The sequence below is a fragment of the Pinus tabuliformis genome, chromosome 5_2 (assembly GCF_031772625.1).
Source record: "Pinus tabuliformis cultivar Carrire ecotype Pingquan chromosome 5_2, CPIR1, whole genome shotgun sequence".
Classification (NCBI taxonomy): Eukaryota; Viridiplantae; Streptophyta; class Pinopsida; order Pinales; family Pinaceae; genus Pinus; species Pinus tabuliformis.
The window spans coordinates 813,520,394-813,534,553 of record NC_142306.1 but is presented as its reverse complement, the minus strand read 5'-3'; positions in this window follow the sequence as shown (position 1 = coordinate 813,534,553).

Below are 14,160 nucleotides of genomic sequence, written 5' to 3'. Positions count from 1 at the left end.
TTGTGCATGAGTAAGCACAGCGGAAGGTAAGACTATTATAGTTGGCTGGATTGGTTGGGTCCATTGTGGTAAATGGATAGTAGCAGTGTGGACACAAGAAATGTAACCAGAAAAGGTAAAGTAAATGGATCAGAGGTGTCATATGCTTTGGCTATGTTGGGAACTATTGTTCTCAATGCTTGTGCATAAAAAAAGGAAGTTCTCTTAACCTAGACCTTATGTTATCTGGTAATTATGTTATGATCATGATTATGTTGATGTTTATATATGTATACATGAATGTATGTATGTTGTTGTCTAACAGGATCATGATTGTTTTATGCTAACACTTATATATATATATATATATATATATATAGATATAGATATAGATATATATCTATATATATATATATATATATATATATATATATATATATATATATATATATATATATATATATATATATATATATATATATGTATGTATGTATGTATGTATCCATATATCTATGTTACTGTCTCACAGGGTTGTCAGGTATCATTCTTGTGAAGGAATGATTGCTTATGCAGGAGAACGACATGAAGAGGTTACTGGTCTACGAGGAATCAATTGGAAAGAGTATTCATGAAAAATATACGAGGTCAACATCATATGGATCTGGTTTGATATTGTATACTTGTATTATGCCTATGTCTGTGTTATAACAGGTAATGTTGAAGGATACATCAACAAAGTGAAAGCAATGTAGTCTGCAGCATGCTAGGATAAGCATGGATGAGATACCAGAAGCAAGGTTTCTTGGTAAGGACAATATGGTTTTGGATGTGTGGTACTACTATTATGCATATGTTGTATATGTTGTACATGTTTCATCTATGATGTGTGAACTTGTGGTGTTGTGTATACATAGCATGTGTACATGTTATTTATGCAATGTTATGTACATGATGGTACAAATAGGGTTGTGTGAATATTTCATATGGGGTGTTGTATACATATTGTATTGTCTTCATGATGTATATGTGGTGTGTGTGCATATGGTGCTTTGTACATGTTGGATATGTAGTGCTATGTACGGATGATGTTATGTACGTGTTGGATATGCAGTGTTATGGACATGTGGTGTTGTGTGCATATTGTACATATGGTGCTATGTACATATGGTTTTGTTTCCATGATTGTACAAGTTGTGTTGTGAGCATGTGGTGCCGTGTACATGTTGTACATAAGGTGTTATGAGCATGCGATGATGTGTACATGTCGTGCATGTGATGCTATGTACATATGGTGTCGTGTACACATCGTGTGTGTGGTACTGTGTACATGTGGTATTGTGTACACATGGTAGAGTGGTGTAGTGTACATTTGGCGTTATGTACACGTTGTGTAGGTGGTGCCATGTACATGTGATTTTATGCACACGTTGTGCAGGTGGTGCAGTGTACATGTGGCACTATGTACATGTTTTACATATGGTATTGGTGCACGTGTGGTACTGTGTGCATGTCGTTGATATTGTGTTATGGGCATGCGGTATTATGTATATGCATCATGTAGTCATGGTATTGAGGCATGTGTACTCGTTGTGTGGTACTCTGTGTAGGTACATGTACTGGGTGGTATTTCACATCAGGTATAGATGGATGCATTGTATTGTATACACTGGATGTAGGTGTATGTGTTGTATGTCAGGTGTAGATGCATGCATTTCATGGTGTGGTATGTCTTGTGGTTGTATGTGTGTGATGCACACTATGTGTCTATGCACATGGTTGAGGAGAAGGCACTGGGTGTTTTTTGAGTGTAGTAACCGATCTGAAGTGTGTATGGAACAAAGACGAAGGTAGAAGCTAAGATTGATGAAAGGATAAGTATCAGCATTTTATTTCAGTTTTATTATGCATGTGACTTATGATTATGGTATATGATGATTACATGTGAATTATGATTCTGGTTTATGATCTATGATTCTAAATTATGATGGTTACATGTGATTTATGATTTTGATCTATGATGGTTGTGTTTTGAGCTAACCTGATGTGATATATTTATATATGTTGATTTGGTCAAGTATGCTAGTTTGACTTGTTGTGACAGTGATCGAACAGGATTGCAAATGTACATTATTGATGAGCTACCAATGAGGTATGATGTAAATTTATTTTAAATATAATGGAAGTTATGTGCTTGGTACAGGAATGCATGAACATTCCCAATTGGGTGCGAAATAAACTGCAAGAATTAGTAGCAACAACAAAGGAATTGGAACATGCAGCAACATGCTAGTAAAATATTCAAGAGTAGGGCCATTGTGGGACACTGGTACCCAATAGTGTCCATTGATTTCCATGAGCATTCTATGACCGATATGATGGTTTTGAGGTAGGTATATGCCTTGGTTGTTGTATCTTTCGATGCGAGGAAGCCTTGCCAAGGAATGGATTGCCTAGGATGGGGGTGCCAACAAAACTTGGAAGGTGAGTGACTACACGGAAGGGGTGACCGGATTCTCAAGGGACTGTGTAGCAGAGAAGGGAAGGTCATGAATGGATTTATGTTGGTCATTAGCATTGCTAGATGGAATCGGATGCACATTGGGAGTGCGCCTTGGAACAATGAGCTAGTAAATGTTCGTTGAGAGGACAAGTGGTGTGAGATTATAGTGTTGGACATTGGATGCAGATTTGAATTTGCAATGGATTCTAGACTTCCTGGGAAGGAGGTGGATCCTAGTATCATTTTAAGGGTGGAGGTATGAGCCTCTAAATTCCCTTATTTCGGATTCATATTATTTTATTTGTTGGTTGAGGAAATGTGCATAATTGAATATGTGTATATGTGGTTATTGTAAATATCATAATGAGTTGTGTTATAAAGCTCCATTATGCAGTATGTTGTCATGTTGTCATGATGTTTTGATTTTGAGCAAATATTTCATTGTAAATACTGCAACGAGCTGTGTTATCAAGCTCCATGGGCAGTATGTTTTGTTTTCAATGGTATTTTGGTTATAGGTGTCATTGAACACTAAGGATAGTGTTCCCCCAAGGGGGAGGGTTTTGTAATAGCCCTGGTGAAAATTCCATGTAAAAATATATAAATACCATGGATGATGGGACACGTACTCCAAGTTGAATGTTGGGAAAGACATCCTGGGGGGTGTTCATTTGGTTGTCTATGGTTAAGGAAATTGGAAAAGGCAATGGCTAAGGCATTAAAGAGGAAAGAAGGTATTTTGGCACATTTGTTTATGAAAATAATGGAAATTAGGAGAAAAGGAAGGTGAAAGGTCACATTTTTCATGTGAGAAGGAAATTGAAGGAAAATAATGGAAAATGAAGAAAATAGAGGCCTCGTTAATAAAAAGGCTTATGAGGATCAGTGGGTAAGACTTGGTCAATTTAGCTTTGGAGCTCTCTCATTATTCTCTCTCTCTCTCTCATACTCTTGGTCACTTAGAGTTTTCTTGGAGAAATTTGGCATTGGATCAAGAAAGGAAAAAAAGGCAAGAGGAAGCAAAGGTCAAGCAGGGAAAGGCAAGATCAAGTAGCTACAATAGGCTTCATTGCAGGTATCAACTTGCATGTGTATTTTCCTTGCTAGATTTGGCATGCATGGGATTGCATGTCTTTCTTTTCTACCATGGCATGGGTTTTGCCAAGTGTGATAGTATTTTCAGGCTAGCCTTGCCATTTCATGATATCTTTGATGATATGTGTTCTCTCACGTGTTGTGTGGGGGATGGACGAATTGGATTCGAAGCTAAGTGGGGTGGATATCTGAATTGAAAAGCACATGGTGGTAATGGTCCCTGAACCACACTAAGGATGCATGAAGCCACTAGCCTAGTGACCCCTGAACTAGATTATGGGTTGCAGTAAAGCCAGATCCTGTGCCTCGATGGGCCTAGGAATCCTTGCCAGTGAATGGCGAGATATACGGTAAAGCCAAGAGGTGGATTTTCTCTCCGTTGGACCTTGTGATTCCAGGATGGAATGAACGCTAAAGCCTAGAGAGTATGTCTTGGTGTAGGGTCTAGTGATCCCTAGATCAGATTCCGAATGCATGGTAAAGCCTGAGAGACTAGGAGGCACTCAAATTCCTCACAATTTAGGCAGAGAACTCTGGTGGTATCCACATTGATTAGTGTTTTTTGATGTGTTCTATGAGTCCCACATTCATGCTTGGAATATGTGACGGGGTTGATTAGCTGAAGAGAGACTTGGCTCAGCCAATCTATGGTTGGGTGGAATGTGGTAGTCCCATCATCGGTTGGTTCATTGCATTTATTAATGAAAAAAATTCATTCCCTTGATTTTCATGTGAAAATGTACTAATATATATATATATATATGGATTTTGATGGTTGATATGTTTATTGTATTTATGTTCCTATTATGTTGTTTATATGCACATTTACCTTGGAGAGTGTTACATTGACTATGGTATGTCTTATGATCCTTTCTCGCATGTATTCCCTGCCAATGAAAGAATCATGGAAATCATGATGTTGGATGATGTCCCATGGGACAAACCTCACCATCATTCCTCCTTACCTAATTCCATTGAAGATAGTCTCAATGATGTACACTTGAACAATTCTATCGATATTTTTACGAATTTTGTGTCTATTCATGAGGTTGATTCAGAAAAGAACCTTTTGAATATTGAAGAAATGACACCTCTTCACATTTCCATGAATTTAGGTGTTGTCAAAAATCTACACATTTGAGCATCTTGTTATCCATATAAGATCGAGACTTATACAACCCTTTTTCTTGAGTTCTGAGATGCCTTTGCCTAGACCTACGAGGAGATGTCAGGTATTGACCCAAATATAGTTTTACATGAAATTAAGATGTATCCTGATGCCAAACCAGTCTGGCAGTGCTTTATATGTTCCATCCCAATAAGGTCACTAGTATTAAGGCTAAATTTGAAAATCTTCTTCAATTTTTTCATAGATCCCATTCCTTTAACTGATTGGGTGTTGAATGTAGTTCCTGTCATGAAGAAACAGGGCACCATTCGAGTGTGTGTCAATTATCGGGATGTGAATCATGTATGTTTGAAGGACAATCATCCCACCTCGTTTATTAACCAGATTGTTAATGACTGCATTGGCTGTGAAATGTATTCATTTATGGATGGATTTTTGGGCTATAATCAAATCAACATTCTCCCAGTGAACCAACCTAAAACTACTTTTATTTGTCCCTGGGGCACTTTCGCTTATAGCAAACTCTCACTTAGTTTAAAGAATTTTGGGGCCACATTTCAACGTGCCATGGATTATGCTTTTCATTATATGAAACACATCATTCAACCATATTTGGATGACCTCCATGCTCACTCAAAACATCGGGTTGATCATCTGATGCATATTTGGGCTATTTTCCTTCATTGTAGACATTATAGTATTCACCTTAACCCACACAAATGTGTGTTTTATGTTAGTTTTGGTTTACTCTTAGGTTTCATTATCTCGAAACAAGGAATTCATATCGATCCATTGAAAGTAGAGGCAGTATTTTATTTTCCTACACCTTATTCATTACTTTAGATTCAACGAATTTAAGGGAAAGATAAATTCCTATGAAGATTTGTCCCTAATTACATTGAATTGACCAAAGGATTCACTCGCTTGCTAAAAAAAGGGTTCCCTTCTAGTGGGATGATGTATCTCAGAAAGCGTTTGATGCCATGAAAGATGTCCTAGTTCAGGCATCTCTTCTATATCCCCTAATGATCAACACGATTATTTCCTATATCTTGCTTCTCCCATTTCTACTATAGAAGTGTTATTGGTCCAAGATGATGATTTAGGGACTGAACATCCCTTTTACCATCTGATTCAAAATCTTAATGATACCTAAATTCGATATTCCCATGTAGAGAAGTTAGCTTTGGTAGTCGTTCAAGCCATCTAAATATTTCACCATTACATCTTGCTTCAGAAAACTATGGTTGTTTCGGATTGCAACCCTATGACATACATTTTTTCACGTCAATTATTGGGGGGAAAGCACTCATAATGGATTTTTTCATCTTACAAGAATTCGACCTGGAATTCATCAAATCCAAGTTGAAGAAATCCCTAGTTTTCACTAAACTGATGTGTGATCTCCCTTCTCCTAATTCAGAATCTACATATAAATATTCTATTCTCGACAATTCATTGTTTATGATCTCACAATATAACCCATGGTATGGATATTTCCTGATTTATCTCCAAACCCAAACTTTCCTGTCTAATACCTCTCACTCGGAGTAGTGATGTATTCATTACCAAGCCCAAAATCACGTTATTATTGGTGACACCCTTTACCGTCATTATATCGATACGATCTTACAAAGGTGCCTCACACTTGGGGAGGTTGAGAAAGTATTAAATGAATGCCACTCGAGGGCATGTGGTTGAACTTTATCTGGTTATGTTACTACCCATAAAATGTGACATGTTGGTTACTTATGGTCTACCATATTTTGAAATTGCATCCTCATTGTCCAGAAGTGTCATGCGTGCCAAATATATGATTGTAAGACCCGTGCTCCACTTGATGTATTACATCCTATTATCGTTGTTGGTCCCTTTGCAAAATGGGGTATCGACTTCATGACATGTAACCCTCACTCGATCGAGGGGCATGGTTGTATTATTGTCTTTGTTAACTATTTTACTATGTGGGTCAAGGTAATGCCTACATTTAACAACACTGGAAAAATGGTTTCATACTTCATTTTCAACCACGTCATCGCATGGTTTGGTCTTCCACAAGCAATATTTACGGATCACGAAAAACATTTCTGGAATCATACAATGATCGAACTAACTTCTAAGATGGGAGTTTCCCATGAAAGTTCTAGTCCATATTATCCTTGGGCTAATGGATAGATTGAGGCCATCAAGAAAGTTCTTAGGATAATGCTTCAACGCATGGTAGGGGTCCACAAATTGGACTCTAATTTTCTCATTTACGCTGCTTTGTGGGCATACCAAACCTCAGTCAGGACGTCTACTGGATTCACACCTTTTCAGTTGGTATACGGTCTGTAAGCTATCCTCCCAATTGAATGTGAAATTCCATCATTGAAACTAGTTATCAAACTTATTCCTGCCACTTCCATAGAGGAGGAGCGTCTTTTACATCTAACTCATTTAGATGAAACCCGATGCAAAGCTTCTATAGCTAGTGAAGCTCATAAAAGGTGCATCAAGGCATAGTATGACAAGAGTGTCAAGCCTCAAGTCTTATCAGAAGGAGACATTGTCTTGTTATATGACTAGAAGGCTGATAAGTTTGGTTTGGGAAGTTTTAACCCATGTGGTTAGGTTCATACATTATCAAGTGAGTCCTTGAAAAAGGGGCCTACGAGTTAGTAGATCTTGATGGAATTCCCTTTGCGCAGCCTTAATCTTGGTTGTACCTCAAAAAATACTATGCTTGATCTCAAGTATAGTTTTCATTGTGTACATATTGTCTATAGGTGCGTTGAGTGTGTTTGTAGTGTGTCTTTTCATATTTTTACATGGTTTCTATTGATTCCCTTTTATGTTTGGTTTGCAGATGTTGGTATCTTTTAAAACTTTCATCGTTTATGCTGATGGTGCTTGTCGTAGTACTCAGAACCTATCTTCCCCAACATGGGATATATTTTCTCCGAATGGTGAGTTAGTGAGTCTACAAGGGATTTATATTGGTGCTCCACTAACAACATCATTGAGTATAGCACAATGTTCGAGATGTTGTTTGATGTTATTTCACATGGTATCTTTCATTTAGTTGTCAGATTTGATTGACAACTCATAGTACTACAATTGGTCAGTGTCTATTCAATTTGAAGTCCCACCATCTTACGCATGGTTTTAAGAGTATTCCTTCTAGAAATACATTTTGATTTCATACAATATGAACACATTTCTAGAAATCTAATTACATTGGCAAATTCCCTAGCTAATCATGTTTTAGATAAACATTTGCAACAAATGTAATTAATTTTCAATTCACATCACATCATATTCAAAATACAATAAAAACCAAAAAACACTAAATATATATATAAATTTGGTTTTACAAAAATTTGTGCTTGAGACACATATGGCATACATTGCCCATATAAAAAACTACATGCAAGGATCATAGTAGACATAATCAATGGTGCTCATGATAGAATGACACTGCACAAGCCATCTTGTGTAGTAATCGACTGATACAACTAGGCACTCCTATGGTGTATTACTGAATTCACAGTGGAAGTTGTTTGACCACAGTATCATCAATTACATGAGTCAACCCTTTTTGTGGTGTTCTACCTCTAATATGACCTCCACTACATTTGGATCCCGTAGCATATCCCATCCCACTACAACGACCCGTGCTAGTTCTATTGCCTCTTCTTGTTGTCTTTCTCTACACGATGGAGATATGAAGCACCAATAGGTCGAATTTGTCCCACATCTACATGAAACATTAATAGTTTAGCATTGGAAACATCAAAAAACACATATATATATATATATATATATATATATAGATATATATATATATATGATAACTCTCAAAACTTAAAAGGTCGAAATTTCTTACCTGCAGCACCCCATTCCTCACCCTCAGGAAGAATGAGCTCAAGTTCATCACAGAAATCCATGCATGCGTAAGGATAGTCATTGATCATGATAAACTGTCTACACAGCCATCTGAAGAAGGTTGGTGAGAAGTCGATTATCGATGGACCTGCATGTCAGGACATGTGATATATCCACCTCCTCATTCGTGGCACCCTTAGACCGATAGACTCAATTATGACATGTTGAGGCTGAAGTAATGGAACCTTTTCTAATGCAAATGAAACTAATACCACCCCATATCCAAAGTTCTTTAGCTTTCCCTCTTTTGCCTTAGTCAGTTGTTCTTTCATGTTGACTAGAACTTCCTCGCTCCAGTTGAAGAGTGTTGGCTCCAGGCACTCCAATCCATATTGGATATATGATCTGCTTGCCACATGAAATGTGGAACTACCTACCGATATTACAATAATGAATAGGATTGATATCAAAGGTAACTTGGTCACATATTTTATATTGATATTTTCATCCTTTGTTGTTGAGATCAAGGTCTACAATAGGTGGTGATATAATATTTCGTTATCTCCCCACCACTTCTCTCACCGAGGAGAGATATGGGGGCACCCCTCATGGACAGTCCTATCAGAAAGTAGATATTCTCTACCTTTACCTCGATTATATGTTCCCCAAACCTAAATTCTTGTGCCTGAACATCCCATGAATGAACAAGGTATTTCAACAACTCCATTTGTTGCCTCATACTAGGAAGCCAGAATTTTTTTTAGCAATCCACAATTGTTTAATGTCTGGATGGTAGCAGGATCGTTTGTTACATTTAAATATTGTTCCTCATGTTATCTTTCTCTCCATATAAAATCCATTTTGTGCCGATGAATCCCTGAAACATAAACAAGAGAATCATTAGGATCATTTTCATGCAAAAAAAATTGTAAAATGATAAGGGAAAACTGATAAACAAGATTTACATTTATGCCCAATGCACCTTGGGAGAGAAAACCAGAGTGTTTCACCTCTGGATGCAATGCAAGAATGCCTAGGTGCAACACAATTTTCAACCCTTTGGACCTCTGTTGGTCCTAGGGTGAAATTTTGGAACCCCGAGGCCCTCAAAAACTCAAAACATTTGCTTGAAATCATAGAATGGAACCACTAAAAGAAAGAGAAAGGTTTTATCTCGTACTTGGAAGAAACGGTACTCAAAATATCCACTGGATTGGGCATAATTAGTTGCATAAGATTAAGGGAAAAAGTACTCATAACTCTCACTATTAGAGGTAAATGTGAAATGCTAAAAATGAACAGTCATTTTGAGTATATATGGTCATATTGTTCATTATTTTATTCATATTTAATCTTTTGACCTTGTGATGATTCATTTTTACTATGAAACATGGATGTTTAATCCTTTCTGTGATGTTCTGAGCACGTTGACAGTTGTTAACATATTTTGTTGTGATTTACATAGGTTATTTTGACCGAAGATTACACTTTTATCTGTTTTATGGGCTCTTTAAACCTACGAAAAGGGAACCCCTTGGAGTCCTATTTCAGTTCTTTTCAAACTCCCAAAACATGAAAATATTGTCGAGCACTTGTCTTTTCGAACTTGTAAAAGTAAATGAAAAGACGTCTACTCAATATAAGTTTACCCCTTTTCTGGACTAAGATAGACTAACTACAAAGAAGGAATACCTTAGATGAACATGCCTAAGAGGTTCTCTTAGGTATTGATTTCTACCTTTTTAGACCTAAGGGACTACCTACGAAAAGGGTCATCTAGAGTTTTCTTTTTCGCCTCTTTTTCAAACTCTGGAAACATGAAAAAGATGTTGATTTTTACCTTTGCTTGACTCGTTTAAACATGAAACTGTGATGGAATTATTGAACATGACAAGATCGAACCACTCCTTCTCAAGGTTCGTTAAATATACTCTGAGGGATTCATCCAATGGATGGACTTATAGATCAAGCATATGTTATCCTCCTCAATCTTGTTAAAAAATAAAGAGGTACTGACTAGTATGGTTGGAGAAATTGGGAAAATAGGGTATTCCATTTGTTAATGGTAGTAAGTCTCTTTTCAACATGACACTCTTCCACTTCATCTTCATGGTTTTTGGGTTGGGCAATATTCTTATCTTTCGATTCCTCATACCTTCACATAACCTCTATCTCTTCTTTGGGTCAATGTTGCGCAATTCCATTTCAGTTTCGTGGGTGTGTTCAAGAGAAGTCATTTAGTTGATATCCATTACAATACTCTTAAGCCTTCATTACATGTTTTCCTTTCGTGATCCAATTCCATATCAACATCACTATGTCTTAATCATGATACCAATTTCATGTCATTGATGGGGGATACATCAAGGCCCTCTTGCGAAGCTTCGCTTCTTGTCGACATCATCACATTATCCAGGAAGTTGACCTAGAAACACCCCATGGTACCTTGGTGCTTGCATACATAAATGGAAAGTTTCCTCGCTATTGGTGACAAGTTTACATCATTGGCTTCAACCAAAAGATTTTGTGTGGTGTTTGAAATCAACTCATTTATTCACACCATATGGATTGTACTTAAGTACCTTGAGAGCCATTAACATAATCAATGGTTTCTCTCACACCTACTAATGACTTACATCATTAGCCGGTAATCAGATGGTGTCTACCATGTTTGACCTCATCTCATCGATTCACATAGTTATATTTTTACATTGGTTAGTCGTGTGAATGAGATGGAAGACCTTAGATCTAGTTGTTCGCCATCCGGGCTGTGATTTTAGGATTATACATAGATCACTATGTATGATGGCTATGATCATACTAATAGTAATTCAGTCATTGTTTCACCATCAGTCATCACTAGACATGTCTTTTCATCATTTTACAGGTTATGTTAGCTTATGTTTTGAGCATGGGTATGCCTGCCTCAGCAAAATATGTCATGATGTAAATGTATTGTAGCAAAAGATGAAGCTTTCCAGTCGTTCTTGATCCTAACTTGTTACAAGATAAATCACTTCATTCATTAGTCATCATCTCTAACTTTGCGCTTTAGGGGACACTACTGTAGGCTATTTTCTAACACTTGATCAATCAGCCTCCTAATGGGATCAATCAACATCCTATTCCCTTTTTACATCATCATTGCACAAATCCCTATGCATGACTCTCTATTGGCTTAGGGGGTCTTGACCCAGGTTCAGAGTTAGTTGTGCCAACCAAAAAAACCCTACACTACTGGCCCTTTAGGCAACAACCCACGTAGTGCAGGCTTCAGTCTCACCCAAAGTAGTATGGGGGGATGCAAGAACCAAGTTTTTGCATCCAGAGACTAGTGTGATGTCCTCCAGCGCCTTGGATCTGCCTCCACGCAAATCGATAAACTTCTAGGGAACATCATTGAAACTTAGTTAAAGTGGCCTTCATACCTTTGCGAATGTCCACGATCAGTTCTTGCGAACCATTAATAGTCGATTTACCTACTTACACGCATCGAAATGTAACCCTAGATTGGAGTTTGTGTAGACCTACTTTATTCGTCAGAAAAACATAAGAAAAATTATCTAAAACTTCAGGGAAGTGGCTAAGGATTCATTTCATACATTATTAAGATTGATTCAATAAATTCGCGTAGCATTCAAACATTATATCATAAAATATGTCATTTATCGGTAGCATCTAACATAAATAGATACAACATAAATACTTAGTAATTATTTGGAAAATTGTCTTTATTGATATTCAATGATTGATTACAAACTCAAACTACCCTGCATACATAACTACAGGGGTCCGCACACTCAGCTGCAGACTCTACCCAAGCCTTCCTGCACTCAGCTATGAATCCTTCCCTTCTCTACCTAGGCATAGGAAGCAGAGCCTTGTTGCCTTAGCTCTTTCGCAAACTCTTCAATGAACCCCAATTCTCTATCAAAAATTCTTGTTTCTTTCCTTGAGACTCGCTAGGACTCGGCTATTTATAGACTTTTCCATACAATTCCATGGTCCGCAGACCATGGGTGAATATCAAAACTGAATCAAAACCTTACTTAAAACAAGGGGCTAAGCCCCTTTGACTCTTATTCATCTATACAATTCGCTTCCATATATAGCAGAGATTTTACATCCTTTACAAAACTTGTTATAAAAAATGACTAATTAACTTCATTCTGCCCCTGGGGACCCCATCCCAACAGGCCCCCAACACAAGGATCATGACTCACCCTCGAGTCACCCAATCGGTTGTTCTACTTTCTGGCAGAGTTCATTGAATGCCTTGGTCAATGCTTGTAGCTCCTCATTACTCTATTTTGCTGCTTGTTGCACCTCCTAGACTAGTTTCTCTATGATTGGCCCTTCTACTGCCAACTGCGTAGTCCATTGTGTCTGCTACATAGCCTTCAGCTTCTCAAGAATGGTCTGAGAAAACTGGTTGGCTTCCTCTATCCAGGGCTCAAGCCATGTGTTGAGCACATACTTCTTGTTTTGTAATTCTTGTATCTTAGTAATTTTGATTTTCCCTCCTATAAGTGCGTGAAGGGCTGGACTGGTGCCAACATCCACATTGTTGTGTTGATCTTGTCATACTGCTGAAGTGCTTCCCTGAGTTCTGTGCTCAACTGTTGCAGCTTAGGATACTCCTGCAGTGTATCCCAGAGGCCCAATGCCTAGGTGAAGAGCTTGTCACACCCTTGAACAACAACATCCAGCTGAGTCATTGATGATTTAATCATCACTCCTCTTTGTTCCCAAACCTCTGATAGTGTGGTTGGCTACAAATTCAACTGCATCTCATCTATCTGCATCCAGAGGTCAAAAGTCACCTTGCCAATCTTCTCCTTTGAAGTGCGCACTACAACAGCCAATTTCCTTACCTTAGCTAAAGCCTCTACATCATCGAGTATACCCAAATCAAGTATGGATTGGGAGGCATGCTCAATCGTTGTGACCAGGTTCTAATGTTGTGTCTGCAACTCCTCCTGCTCCTTTAGGGCTTGAGTCTTTTCTATGAAATGTTGCTGGTTGTAAAGGAAAGACTCTGATGTCCTGAGGCCAATCAATCTCTGCTACTACACTCCTTCGCTAGGTCAGGCTTGCTTGCGTTCCACTCGCCTTCTTGACATCCTCCTGAATTATGTTCACCTGGATCTACAACTCGCGTAGATCCTTTTGGACACTCCAGAGCATCTGCATGTATTACTTCTCAAATTGTTGCAACACCTCTGTAGTTGTGTCCCAAATTTTGTTTCCAATATCATTCAGATCGCCATTTGTCAGCACCATGGGATCCACATGCATCTACTTATCGGACTTCTGTTTCTTTTGATGCCCACCTTTTTGATCCTGTGAGTGCTTCTTCAGCATGAAGGAGTGGTTTTCTCCTCATAGCGACCTCCTCCTTGCTCTAACAGCTCTTGGTCATCAATGTGGTGGGAAGCAGACTTCTCGCTTTCTGCTGCATCCTTTTGTTCTTGCTCTTCCTTCACTTTTGTAGCGCACTCCTCCTCCATATGGGTCTTCTCTACAACTGTCGTAGCAGCCTCCTTCTTCTTTTGCATAGCCAAGGTGTGCACAACTTCTAAGCGACATC